Source organism: Elaeis guineensis, chromosome 5, assembly GCF_000442705.2.
Source record: "Elaeis guineensis isolate ETL-2024a chromosome 5, EG11, whole genome shotgun sequence".
NCBI classification, from domain to species: domain Eukaryota; kingdom Viridiplantae; phylum Streptophyta; class Magnoliopsida; order Arecales; family Arecaceae; genus Elaeis; species Elaeis guineensis.
Genome location: NC_025997.2, coordinates 21,282,579 through 21,295,214, shown reverse-complemented (window position 1 = coordinate 21,295,214; position 12,636 = coordinate 21,282,579).

Sequence of the window (12,636 nt, the reverse complement as noted above, 5' to 3'; positions counted from 1 at the left end):
GACCTTGTTCAAAAGATCCTGCTTCCAACTGATGCAAAGAAGTAGGAGGAATCAAGCTCGAACTTCCACGACACCGACGCACTTGACTCTTTCATCTGAGTAAGGAGTGCTGAACTCCCATTTTCTCTCTTTTTTTGTTTGATAGACTTGGCTATTTCAATCTCTCTTTCTTTTAGCTAGCATACCATCTAGTCCATTTCATGAAGTCCAACAAGGCTATGAGGTTAGAAATGGCTAAGGTCTAGCAAAGGGTGGATGCTACTGAGGAGAGGGCCCTTAAGGTGGAGAGGGCCAAGAAGAAGGCCTAAGATTTCCAAATTGAGGTTGGGACAGAGATTAGGCACCTCAAAGAGGTGCTCAAAGCAGTGAAGGAAAAGCCGGCATTGGGTGAGGAGAATACTCAGGTGGTTGAGAAAAGGGCTGCCAAGGTATAGGCTAAGGAGACCAAGAGGGCTTGCAAGGCAGTGGAGGACTTCTGAGCTTTGGAGTGCACCGATGAGAAGGTTGAGTTTGTGGTGGAGTCCTACAACCTTTGACTCCAAGAGTACCAAGTGAAGATCATGGAGCATTATCCCGATCTCAATCTCTCCCTCTTGGACAATAAAGTCCCCTTCTGCATGCTTCCAAACCCGACCCCTAAAGAGTTTGATGCTTTCTTGGGCGTCACCACTACCGAAGAAGCCACAGCTCAAGCTAAAAAACCGCCCACTCCGATCGAAGTCTAGACTTAGGCTCTTTTCCTTTTTTGCTTTTGTAACTATAGTTCAATAGTACCAAACTAATTTTATCGTTGGTTGGACCAATCTCTTCTGTACATATTTATGGCTAGAATGAAACCAACTTTGCCTTTTCAACATCCTTGTGTCAATTATTTTTTTCTATCTCTTCCTTTCTTTCTTTATCTTCTCCTTTTTTTGAGTAAATATAAAACTAATTTGATGGCCAGCTTGGCCAATCTTTTATGGGGATACTGAGCTAACTTGTTGGGATGTGATTTCATGAAGTTCTTGACCTCGGACTCATGCAATATTTTCCTTGGTTGCTCTTGTCACTTATGCGATGCTTGGATTGCTACCAAGTTCCTGACCTTAATTTTTATCGATAGACAACTAAGGTAGTCAAAAGAAAGGCACATTTTTATTGCTGAACCAAGTTACATCGAGCTCATTGGGGGCTTTCTTTTTAGCTCATCAGGGCTGCAGATACATTTTGGCATGAAGGACTACACTCCTCAAGGTCCTCTTAAGGGATTACCCCTCACTTCTCAATTGGCCAAGGTTTGGGCTCGGCTTATTTTGGTATGGGGAGCTGTGCTTTCAGGGATCCTATTAGAAGGTTACTTCTTGCTTTTCGATCAGTTGAGATGTTGGGCTTGATTTATTTTGGTATGAGGAGCTATGCTTCCAAGGGTTCTCTTAAGGGGTTACCCTCACTTCTCGATCGATCCAAAATTTAGACTTGACTTATTTTGATATGTGGAGCTATACTTTCTAGGATCTTCTTAAGGGGTTATCCCTCACTTCTTGGTTGGCCAAAGTTTTGGGCTTAGCTTGTTTTGATACGAAGAGTTATACTTGCAAGGATCCTCTTAAGGGGTTATCCCTCACTTCTCGATCGGCCAAGATTTTAGACTCAGCTCATTTTGGTATGACTTGCACCTCCAAGGGTCATCTTAAGGGATTATCACTCATTTCTTGATCGATCAAGATTTTGGGCTCAACTAGTTTTGATATGAAAATCTATACTTTTGAGGGTCCTCTTAAGAAGTTACCCCTCACTTCTCGATCAATCGAGATTTTGGGCTTGACTTGTTTTGATATGAAGAGTTGTACTTTTGAGAGTTCTCTTAAGGGATTATCCCTTACTTTTCAATCAATTGGGGTTTTGGATTTGACTCATTTTGGTATGAGAAGCTGTGCTTCCAAGGATCCTCTTAAAAAGTTACCCCTCGCTTCTCGGTTAGCCAAGGTTTTATGTCCAACTCATTTTTGTTTGAAAAACAATGCTTCTGAGGGTCCTCTTTAGAGTTTATCTCTCACTTCTTGATCAACTGAGATTTTAGACTTTGCTCATTTTTGTATAAGGAGTTATGCTTCTGAGGATCTTCTTAAGGGATTATCCCTTACTTCTTGGTTAACCAAAATTTTGGACTCATCCATCCAAGGCATGGATTCGTACATTATTTTGACCTACAAGACTTGAATACAACAAAAAGGATTTTTCTTTGCTAAATAAATTATAGAGAGTAGGTATTACATCACTGATAATATATTCATAAGTTTTCCAAATTATAAGTCTGAGGTAACAGACTTCCGTCCATGCACTTAAGTCAGTAGATCTCGGGCCACACGACTTCATCAATCTAGTATGGTCCTTCCTAGTTTAGGGTTAGCTTTTCTTGTTTGCTTGGCCTAGATACCTCGGCTCTTTATAGAGTTAGGTCGCCGACTCAGAATATCTTTCTTTTGATCCAAGAATTATATTAGACCACCTTGTGTTGGTACGCCACCATTCATACCCAAGCTCACTTCTTAGTTTCTTCTAGCAAGTCCAAATTCATCGAAGGTGCTTTGAGTTATTCTATTCATTGAAGTTCTCTACCAGAGATGAGGGAATGCCAACCTCGAGCAGGATAATGACTTCTATTCCAAAAGCAAGATTGAAAGGCATCTCTCCAATGAGAATCCATTGAGTGGTCTCGTGCACCCATAGGATATTGTAGAGTTCTTCTACCCACGATCATTTAGCTTGATCTAGCCTTGCCTTCAAGCCTTGTAGGAAGGTTCGATTGGTCAACCCAACTTCTTCATTGATTTGAGGGTTAGAATCCATTTAAAACTCATGAAATAGCTTGGGACAGCACCATAGATCCACTTGCTTTCACTCCCTACGAACCAGGTTGAATCTGCACATGAAACCTGCATAAAACAGCACCTAAAAGCTTCTTCCATGCTTGCGGACCCGCATGCAGCACACGAACCCGAAACTAGTAAACCACCGGACCTGCCAGGCCACTTCAACGCGCGTACGTCATGATAAAAGACCATCGGCACTGTACCGATGGACCATGTACAGATCCGATGCATGCCAATCTATAAAGTGATGGTAGACCGACTACTGCTCTCATGGACCGACCATGGACTGAAGGCAAAATTTTTTTGGCATGGACCGCATGTAGACCGAGCGATCAATTAGGCTGGCCCACTGGGTTTTTCTTCTTCTTTTATTTATTATTATTATTTTTTCCTTTGGGTCTTCATTTGGAATCCAAATTGAGTTTGATTTTCTTTCAATTTCTTTCATTTACCCTATGAATCGGGCTCTTTGCATTGACAATTATCTTTTCTACAAAACACAAGCAAAAACATCAATTCTTAATAAATAAAAATCAATTTGTAGATCTTTTGATACTTCTTTTGGGATTTTCAATATACTTATCAGTGGCCAATTGAGGTTAGGCATTGTATGATACCAAACTCTCTGTAGAAGTCATCGAATCAAGTATATTATTAAATTGTTGGCCATTATCTGTGATTATAACCCAAGGCAAGGCAAACTGGCAAATGATAGCCTTCCATATGAAGTCTCATACTTTGGCTTCCATAATGAAAGTCAATAGCTTGGCTTCAACCCATATGGCAACGAGCAAGAACTTTCGTTAACCCATGCTTGGGGGAATGGACCAAGGATATCCATCCCCAACTATGCAAAGGGCTAGGATGCACTGATGGATGTCAACAAGGTTGTAGATTAGTGCTGGATGTTGGCATTTCTTTGGCATTGATTACACCTCCTTATGAGCTCAACTACATCTTATTATAATGTCGGTCAGAAATAGTCTTGTCGAAGTATCTTATAGGCTAAGAATCTATCCCCCAAATGATTTTCATATATCCCTCCATGTACCTCCTGAAGTACGTAATCTATCTTGATCGGATGCAAACATTTAAGGAGAGATAGAAAAAAGGATCTTTTATACAGCTTGCCCTCACAGAGGACATAATGAAGTGCCTAGTGCCTCACCTTCTGAGCTTCTTTAATATCAATTGGAAGTGTCCTGACTAGGAGATATGGAATCATTGGATCCATCCAACTTAGCTCCAACTCTACTCGCATTATTGGTGTCGATTTCTCAATGCTGGGCTTTTCCAGAACTTCAAAGAAAGAGCTCTTCTAAAGCTTAGCTAGTCCCAAGGTAGTAAGCTTCGATAGCAAGTCTACTCTAGCATTTTTTGACCTAGAGACTTGCTGAATGTCGAAGCTGTCGAAAGCAGAAGTGATGTCTTTGACCTTCTGTTGGTACTTCATCATATTGGATTCTTGAGCTTTGTATTCTCTTCATACTTGGCCGATGATGAGCTATTAGTTGCTAAAGACCTTCAGTTGTTTCATGCCTAGTTCTTTGATAATCTTGAGGCTAGTCGTGAGGACTTCATGCTCAGCTTCATTATTTGAGATCTTGAATCTGAACCGTAGGGCATATTCAGTAACCACTCCCTATGGGCTGGTAAAGACCAATTCAACTCCGACCCTATTAAGCTTGACGATCCTTCCATGGGAAGCATCCATGGTGTTATGGCCTCTTCCTTACATAATTTTGGCTTAGTAGGGTCTTCCTCAGGGATGGTATGTTCCAGGATGAAGTCGGCGGGTATCTACACCTTGACGGACAACCGGGGTTGATACTTTATATCAAACTCTAAAAGTTATATTGCCAACTTCGCTATTCAACCTGAGGTATCTGGTCGATGGAGAATTGTTTTCACAGGTTGGTCTATCAGGAGTATCACTTTATGAGCTTAGAAGTATGGGCATAGCTTTCTTGATAAGATAACAAGAGCATAAATCATCTTTTCAAGTCTCAAATACCTCATCTTAATTTCTTGAGGGACTTTACTGATGTAGTAGATTAGTTTTTAAAGCCACCCTTCCTCCCATACCAAAACTAAGCTTAATGCAATTGGAGAAATCACCAAGTACAAATAGAGCTCCTCATCTAACTCGAGTTTGCTAAGGAGCTGTGGGGCATCGAGGTAACTTTTTAGTTCATCAAATGCTGCTTAACATTCATTTGTCCACTAAAAATTCTTTACTTGCTTCAGAGTCTTGAAAAAGGGGAGATATCATTCAACCATCTGGAGACAAACCAATTCAGAGCCTCTATCTTCCCTGTGAGATGCTAAACTTCCTTTATTGACTTTGTTGACTCATCTTCCACACAGCTCAGATCTTTTCAGGGTTTGCTTTGATTCCTTATTGTGAGACCATGAAGCTAGGGAACATCCCTAATGTGACTCCAAAAGCATACTTGGTTGGCTTCAGTTTTATTCAAAACTTCAGAGGGTGGCAAAGGCTTCTCCAAGGTCATCCACATGGCAGCTCATACTTTATCTCTTGACTAACATGTTATCCACACATACTTTCATATTCCTCCTAATTTAATCCTTGAAAATTTTGTTTACCAACCTTTAGTAGGTCGCCCCTATATTCTTTAAGCTAAAATGCATAATCTTGTAACAAAAAAAAATCTCGATTAGTAATAAATTAGTTTCACCTCATCCTTGAGTGTCATCTGGATCTGGCTGTAACCCAAGAGGCATTCATAAAGGTGAGGAGCTCATGGCCCAACATAGCATCCATCAGTTGATTGATTCGAGATAAAGGATAGCTATCCTTTGGGCATATTTTGTAGAGGTCAATGAAGTCAATGTAGACTTGTCACTTTTTGTTTGCCTTCTTGACGAGCACCACATTCGCTAACCAATCTAGATAGATCACCTCTCTGAGGAACCCATCTTGATGAGCTTGTCAACCTCATCAGCAATCACCCTTTGATGCTCTAAGGTGAAGCTCCTTTTCTTCTACTTGACTGACCGATGTCGAGGGTCCATATCTAGTCAATGCACCATAACCTCGAGATTGATGTAGGGCATGTCTAAGGTAGACCAGGAGAAGACATCTACATTCTCTTATAGGAAAGAAATGAGCCAATATTTGGTTACCTCGTCTAGTTGCAAGTTGATACAAACCACTTGGTGGTATTTTCCCCCTCAAGCAGTGCTGAGATGGGATCTCTGGCTGGCTTACTGCATTGCTTATTCAATTCATCCTATACATCTAATGTTAGATGTATGCCTTAGAAGCTAATTAAGCCGACACATGTAATCATTTTAAGGATATAGTTTGTAATCTTGACTTATTAATGAAAAAAAATTTAGGTTATTTACCCATTCATATTGTGTAATGTGTCCATGAATCATCCAATGAATTAATAAGATGATAACACATATTCTCAAGAGTTGAGAATTTGAGGTATGTATTATTGGTGGTTAATTCATAAATTGCTTCCGACTATAGGATCATCACGGAGATGGTGATTGATCCAGATAGGTTGGTACATGAATTATTTTCTTTTAAATAGATGAGTCTTGAATCTATAGTGTGGAGACACTGAGTGAGAGTACAGACATTTGTTAGGGAACAAGAGTACTAAGCATGACCAACATGAGTAGTCACTTAGATATGTACCTTCTCATCATGACATACTCGATGCTACAGTAGTGTGAATAGTTTTTCGACCTATGATGCCTCGACTATTCATAATGAGATTATTGTAGTTTGACTACATCATAACTTGGTCTCTTAGTCATATGAAGTTTTAAGATATATTTTGGTTACAGTAGGTTCATTGTAGGAATAAGGTGTACATCTATATGGAATCTATCGATCCTGATAGTTAGAAAAAAATCTTATGAGGATCATGAAACTGAGTTCGAAAGTCCATGAGGATCATGAAACTGAGTTTGAAAGTTCATGGCTATGGCAAGTGTGAATGATAAAAAAAAATTTTCATGAGAATTCACTAAGAACTCAGATTGATTGAATCTTACATATGATAAGATCTGATTAATGAGTTATCTATAATCTTAGTCTTATCGAAACTCACGATAGAAGAATCGGACCACACAGCAATTGCACCTAGAGGCTTATCTATTTAGTTTTGTTGGGTTGTCACTACATACTGCTAGGTGTCACTAGTGGATCATAGGATTAATTGAGAATTATTCTGATGATCAATAATTCTTGAATTGACTAAATTAAAAAGAATTCCAATCTATTGAAAGAAGTTTCAATGATATTATTGATGGAGATCACAATATATCCTACTATCAGACAGAATTTAATCTATAGGGTCATATAACAAGGGATTTGATCTAAGATTGTACAATTGGGCTCATGTGGTTCTAATTGGTTTGAATTTGAGAAATCCTATTGGATTTGAAAAGCCATGCTAGCACATGATAAATCCAAAATCTTCTTTAGACTTGAATTCATATGAGATGGAGATTGGACCAAGTCAATTGTAAGTATTATGGACAGCCAAGAGTTGATTTTTCTTCATTAATTAAGTTGGAAGAAATTGGATTTGAACCCAATTGGATTGGATCCATTAGGTGCCAACTATTGGCACCCCCCTAGACCCATTACGACTAGGAAAGGGAGAGAAAGATGGGGCACATGCCCCATCTGGTTTTAGCATCAAAGAGAGCAAGTGGAAGCATCTTAGGAGTCCTAATTAAAGTTGATTTTGGGTTCCTTGTGAGATAAGGATCTGATTTGATAGAATTTTTAAATCAAATAGGATTCCATTTTAGCCTATAAAAGGGACTTGAGATGAGATCTCTAAATCTAAGCAATCAAAGCATGTTAGCCCCAAGCCTCCATGCCGCCTCCTCTTTCTCTTAAGCTCTCCATGCCCTCTCCCTCTCCTCTCTTCCTCACACCCAAAAGTTGGGTGTCCTCCATTTCCATGCCCAAAGGTTGGGCACTTTCTTCCTTCTACGTGCAAGGTTGGGTTGCTAATTTGAAAGAAGTTCTCTCATCTTCTTTTTCCTCCTTTGAAGATTACTTGCTGGTTTCTTAATGAAAAATAAAAGAAGAGCTTTCTTAGATCTATCCCATGGATACCTATAGAGGTCGGATACTTGTGCAGCTTAAAAAGAATCGAAAAGATATCCACGATCATCAATTGCGGTGAATAACTACCCGCACAAAGATGAAGATGAGATCTTTATGATTTTTGTTTTAATTTAATTTAATTTATTATATATAGATCTTAAGAACATGATATGAGATGAGATCTAGAAGATGTATGTTAGATTAAATTGCTTTCACTGCCTATACAAAATTTTTATTGTTCTAGCATGCATGCTGCCCTAAATTTTTCTTCATCTAACTCATCAATAGGTAGAGCCATAGACAATCTTGCTTCTTGAAGAATAGTCATATAGCACTACCACACAAGTGCTTGATCTCCTCGAATTTCTTCAATCCCCTGCTTGGTTAGGAATCTCACCAACAAGTGGTAGGTTAAGATAATGGCTTGGAATGCATTTAGCCTTGGTCGATCGAGGATGGCGTTATATGCTGATCAGACCCTAATGATGAAAAAATCAAGCTACACTCTCGACTGCTAGGGTGATCGGCTAGTTGTTACTAGTAAGGTGATCAACCCTTTGATAAGGACAGCATCTCCTAAAAACCTGATGAGTAGGCAATTTAGCTTTGCTAGCCGATCTAAGGTGAAACCCATCCTAAAAAAAAATAGCATAAAATAATACATTGACAGAGTTTTCATTATCAATCAAGATACAACATACATCATAGTTGGTTATGATTAAAGATACAATAGCTGCATCATTATGTGGGGATTGGATCCTCTGAGAATCTTCCTCAATGATGATGTCTTCAATTTTTTGCTTCTTGGCAGACAATGCTTCACTTCCCTATCCATGAGCATCGGTCAGGCCCCTGAAATGCCCCTTGATTATGGTGTTGATGACTCCAACAGTGGATTAGTTATCTGGATTCCCTTCGAGCCATGGTAGTTTAAGTCGAGCTTCATTTTGTTCTCATCAATCTCAAAGGTACTTATCAAGCCATCCTCGCCGAATGAGTTTATCGATCTCATTCTTAAGCTGAATATATTTTTCGATGTCATATCCATGGTCATGGTGGATTAAATATTATTTATTTAGAGCATGTCGGGTCGGTGGAGCTTGCATCTTCCTCAACCTCAATAGCTGCCTATTATCCTTGATCTCTATCAAGATCTACATCCTTGGGGCATTCAAACGAGTGTAATTAGCAAACCTCCTTGATGGGGAGCACAACCTCTGAACCCAGCATGGAGTCCTAGATCGGCATATCCAAGGAGGAGTTCGAGGTTGGTGGGCGCTCCTTCCACATTGGTCATCGTGTCTTGCCCTCCCTTTTTTTTATTTTCTTCTTTCTTTTCCTCGAGCTTTCTTTCAGACAAACCTCCATGCAGCTCCATAGCTTTCTCGGCATTGGCATATTTTTCTATCCGAGCTAACATCACAAAAAAATTCTTCAGGTATCTCTTCTCCAGAAAGAAGAGGAACTGACACTTCAGAAAGCTACCTTTCAGGGTAGAGGTCATGTACTTCATGGGTAGCCTTATTGAAATGGCTTACATACTCTCTAAGGGACTCTCCTTCTCTTTGCTTGATGTTTACCAAGGAGTCAGATCTATGGCTTCACTTTTCACTATAAGAAAAAGAGCCATTTATGTGTTGGGTGGATGTCTGGCCAGGACACCACCTCCCAAGATATTTTTGGTACTGTGTGATGCAGTAGGAAAAAAAAAGAAATAAAATAAAAAATAATCAAAATACGTAGATCAGCCATAAAAGGGCTCGTCTCCACGGGGTATGTAAATTTTACTATGAAAAAAAAAATTTACAAGAGGAGATCTCACCCTCAACCCTCGTACACCCAATTTCTCTCTCACAGAAAGGTTTCCTCACAAAAACTCTCTCTCTTAGAAGACCCTCCTGAACCCCTGAAGCGATCGCTATTCGTTGTCCAGGAGCCCTACTCCTCTCTATAGCATATGGCTCTCTCTCTCTTCTTCTCAGATTCCTCATCTTCGTGCAAAGCCCGTCCACCGCATCCCATGTTCATGGGTTCTCTCTGCAACAAAAAACCAAGCCACCTGGGTTCTTTTGTGAAAAGCCAAAACCACCACTCACCTCTCTCTTACTGTTCTCAGGCCTTTATAGGCTTAGAAAACCCTTGTTAGATTAGTATTAGGAGTCCTAAACCAACCCAATTAAGGCCCTAAGCCATTGGATCATGATCGGGAGTCACCAGAGCTGTCTGATCGCAATTGGTCCATAGAATAGTATCGTGGACCATGAGAAACAGCTGGAAAATGTCCATGCGGACCACAAACTCGGCTATGGACTGCCTGATCCATGGTGGATCGGGAAAACCAGGTCCCAACGGTGCCTGGGCCTGGGCCGGCCCACGTGCGTGGGCTTGGGCCGCACCCCCGTTGGGCGCCTAGGCCCGAGCCGCGCTCCGCACGTGCGCCTGGGTCGGGCCGCATGCCCCACGCCAGGCCGCGCCCTGTGCACCTGGCTCGCATGCTGTCGCGCATTGGGCAATGCTCCACCGTGCGCGGTCATGCTGCCATCGGCCACCAGCTGTCCTCCATCGTCTCGGATCTCATGTCGACTTCAAAAGCTTGTATCTTCTTCGTCCGAGCTCCGTTTGGGATGATCTTGATCTCGTTGGACTCCATTTTTCATCACGAACCTCATTGTGGGCTTAATATGAATCAAATCTTGAGATATCAAATCCTAACAATCTCTACCTCGATTCAATATTCAGTCTCCTCCTAACTCCAAGAGCTTCTAGATCTCCTCGCCGCCAATGCCCTAGGATAATCGCCTGCTGATCATAGATGGGCAAACATGGGAGTCGAGCCAGGTCGCTCGATGCCATCTCTATCATACGCTGTGCTCCTCCTGATTTGAGATCTGCTCGAGGCATCATCCTATGGCAATAGGAATCTCACCTTGCGACGTTGCCTCTCGTCCTCCCGAGTCTCTTGTCTCATACCCGATCTGCCCCCACTTGGAGCTCCACCTCACTTTGAACTTCACCTGGCTCCCGACGCTCCACCTCGCATTGGGCTCCCCATCAGGTAATAATGTCCTATGCTCCCCTTCTTCTCCTCCAGCATAATCCTATCATCACGTAGTATCCTCAGGATTCCTCCACCAGCTACATCCTGTAGCCTCTCGAATCTAATCTGCTAAGTGAGAAAAGACTTCACCTGAAATTGAGTATGTTCAGACCTCTCTCAATCTCTTCACTGCACCATCATGTGTCCTCCAATTGACCATCTCGATGACTTTAATCGCACAGCTTGATCCATCCGACAGATATACAGTGCCCTCACTGTTCTCCAGAGAGTCAAACTGCTCCTCTCTGTAACATACATAATGGGTGCATGCAGAATCTAATATCTACTACTGGAAAGAAGTAGATACCTCATCAGATATCTCCAGGACATCTCCATCTGAATTGCTTCCGGCCGTCGCTATAATAGCCACCGTCCGATTTTTGAGTTGAGGGCAATCTCTAGCTAGATGCCCCAACTCCTCACACCGGTAACACTTGATTTTGCTCAAGTCCCTCCTAGACTTGGACCGCCCTCGTCGCGATCTCCTATCCTCTGTCTATCACCTTCTGCTCCTTCAAAAGCCACCAAAGTTGAGCTACCACCACCTGTGCTCAAAGCTGGGTTCTCCCTCCTGAGAACTTCATTTTGGAGTATCACCGCAATGACCTTGTCCATCTTGATGGTGCTCTTCCCCACTAGAAGAATAGTCACCAAGGACTCATACAAAGGTGAAAGTGACACTAGCAAAACTAGCATCCTGATCTTCTCCTCAACATTCTCACCAACGCTGAGGAGGTCGATGAAGATTTTCTGAAAGTGACTGAGATGCTCCTGTACGCTCTGTCCCTCAGCCATCCACAGCTGGTAAAACTACCTTCAGAGAAAAAGAGTGTTGGTGAGAGACTTCACCATGTACAACTCTTCGAGCTTCGACCACAGCACCGTCGAAAAAATCTCGCTCAGCATATGGATCACCACCTCATCCGTCAGGTACATGTGGATGGTACTCACTGCCTACATCTGTAGCTGTTTCCAATCTTGCATCTCCATGGTGGTCAGCTTCTCCTTGCACAAGAGAGCATCAATCAACCCTGTTGGATGAGCACGTCCTTCACCCTTGCTTGCCACAAAGAGAAATTGCTCTTACCATCAAATTTGTTGATCTCCATCTTGAGTGTTCCTGTCTTCTCCATCTTCAGTCTTGTGCACCATTACTGCAATCTGCATCCTTGTACCACCTCGCTTTGATACCACTTGTTGGATGGATGTCTGGCCAAGGCACCATCTCTTAAGATCTTTTCGGTACTACACGATGCAGCAAGAAGAAAGAAGAAACAAAATAAAAAATAATCAAAATACATGGATCAGCTACAAAAAGGCTCACCTCTATGGGGTATGCAAACTTCACTATGAAAAAAAATTTTACAAGAGGAGATCTCACCCTCAACCCTCGTACACCTAATTTCTCTCTCACAGAAAGTTCTTCTCACAAAAGTTCTCTCTCTTAGAAGACCTCCCTGAATCCTTGAAGCGACTGTTGTCCGCTGTCCAGGAGCCCTGCTCCTTCTCTCTACAGCATACGTTTCTCTCTCTCTTCTTCTCGGGTTCCTCATCTTTGTGCGAAGCCCGTCCACTGTGTC